At 51.3% G+C, this 2,337-nt stretch overlaps 1 pseudogene; it reads right to left on the minus strand.

Moving 5' to 3' along the window:
* LOC103250147 overlaps positions 1-392 on the minus strand; it is a 976-nt pseudogene extending 584 nt beyond the window's left edge.
* Between the last annotated feature and the right edge of the window lie 1,945 nt (positions 393-2,337).

Here is a 2,337-nt window from a genome sequence, read left to right on the forward strand (position 1 = left end):
CCAGGCAGGTCTCGAACCCTTGGGCTCAGGCAATCCACTCACCTCAGCCTCCCAAAGGCGCGGGATTACAGGCTGAGCCACCGAGCCCGGCTACTCTCTGCATTTTTAAGCATGTGCAGCAAAAATTCAGCATTCTTTTTGGGCCACTGACCCTGTGTCCAGCCCCACTGTTTGGCCTGGGCACACCTTCCAACTCCACTGTTGTAGCAGTGGAATGGCACACGCTGTTTCTGTAAGGTGACATCTTTCAGGTACGTGGTGGCTTTTCGTACATTCTTGCCCTTGATGGCCCGCGCAGTTTCTCGGGTGTTCTTGAAGTGAATGCACAGGTTGAAGCCTCAGGACTTTTTGGACTTCATGGGTTTCTTCAGGTCGAGTGAGTAGCGGACCATCCTGGTGGATCACCTCAGGCCACTTAGGGGAAGAGGAAGAGGGGGGCTTCTGGGCGAATTCAAGAGAACTTGACCTCTCGCCAAAATAGACAAATATTAAGTATGCAAAGCTAAAGGCTGGGTGCAGTGGCTCACGCCTATAATCCCAGCACTTTGGGAGGCCGAGGTGAGAGGACTGCCTGAGCCCCTAAGTTTGAGATCACCCTGGGCAACTCGGTGAGACCTCGTCTCTACAATGAATCAAAAAATTAAGCCGAACTCGGTGGCTCAGCCTGTAATCTCGCGCCTTTGGGAGGTTGATGTGAGCGGATTGCCTGAGCCTGCGCGTTCGAGACCCGCCTGGGCAACTTGGTGACACCACATCTCTACAATAAATCAAAATGAGCCAGATGTGGCAGCGCACGCCTATAGTTCCAGCTACTTGGAAGGCTGAGGTGGAAGGACTGCCAGAGCCCAACAGGTCCGGGAGCGGCCACTGCACTCCAGTCTGGGTGACAGAGTGAGACTCCAACTCAAAAAAAAAAAAATTAGCTGAGCATGGTGGCACGTGCCTGTAGTTGCAGCTACTTGGAAGACTGAGACGGAAGGATCACCTGAGCCTAGCAGGTCGAGGCTGCGGAGGCCGTGAGCGTGCCACTGCACTCCAGCCTGGGCGACAGAGTGAGACTCCAACTCAAAAAGAAAAAGTATACAAAGATATAGGCAAAGTTTCTAATTTTAAATATTTCCTAAGAACATGTGGTTACATTGCCCTAGTGGTCTGTGTCTGTGTGTTTATGAAGAATTCTCCCTGTAGGAGCAAATTCCTGTCTTCATAAAACAGATCTGCTTTCACATCACCAACAACTCGATGTCCTCCCTCCCCTGTGTCTCTGCTTGCATCCTCTGGTCAGAGTCCTCTCTTCCTTGTATGCGCCCTTGGCAACTCCCCCTCTGGCTCCCTAGTACTCCCTGGGCAAAACCACAACCCCGCTGATAATTCCAATTTTCAGCCTATGAGGCACCTGCACCTGTCCAGCCAAATGAGGCTGGCATCACACTGCATAGTTTCACTTTCAAATTCATGACCACAAACCTCCTGTGGACTCTTTATGCCCCTTGGCCATCACATAGCACTTACCCAGGTTCATTCCTCTCCTAATTTTCCAGACAGTTATTTCATAACCTCTCCTTTTTGCTCAAACCTCCAACCCCTTCTTCCCTTCCCCTCACTGTCTTTTTTCTTTTTTTTTTGAGTCAGAGTCTCACTCTGTCACCCAAGCTGGAGGTCAGTGGCACGCTCACGATCACTGCAACCTCGATCTGCTGGGCTCAGGCAATTCTCCTGCCTCAGCCTTCTTAGTGGCTGGAACCACAGGCACGTACCACCACGACTGGCGAATTTTTTTCGATTTATTCTCACCAAGTTGCCCAGGCTGGTCTCAAACCCCTGGATGCAGGCAATCCTCTCGCCTCCACCTCCCAAAGTGTTGGAATTACGGGCGTGAGCCACTGCGTCTGGCTCCCTCACTCTCAGTTGATGGCTTTCTTTCAACTTCTCTGTGATTACTGACTCATTCAGCAGGAAAATCACATAAACTATACAAGCCCCCCCCCATCCATCTAGCCTTCTCTAAATATTCACACTCTGGCAACCTGCCTGCTATTACCCCTGAACCACCTCTGCTCCTATCAGAGCTCAGCCCTCCTGTGAACTTGGTCCATCCCTTCTCATTCCTCAGGGAACTTCCTTCCTCTCTGCCACATGAGTTTTTTTGCTCTCTGCTGGATCATTCCCGTGAGAAGTAAGCCAGGTGCGGTGGCTCACGCCTGTCATCCCAGCAGTTTGGAAGGCTGAGGCAAGAGAATTGCCAAGCCCATGGGTTCGAGACCAGCCTGGGCAACTTGATGAGACCTCATCTCTACAGTAAATCAAAAAATTAGCCGGGCATGGTGGTGCGTGCCT

The sequence above is a fragment of the Carlito syrichta genome, unplaced genomic scaffold (assembly GCF_000164805.1).
Source record: "Carlito syrichta isolate Samal-C Ts95f unplaced genomic scaffold, Tarsius_syrichta-2.0.1 Scaffold126567, whole genome shotgun sequence".
NCBI classification, from domain to species: domain Eukaryota; kingdom Metazoa; phylum Chordata; class Mammalia; order Primates; family Tarsiidae; genus Carlito; species Carlito syrichta.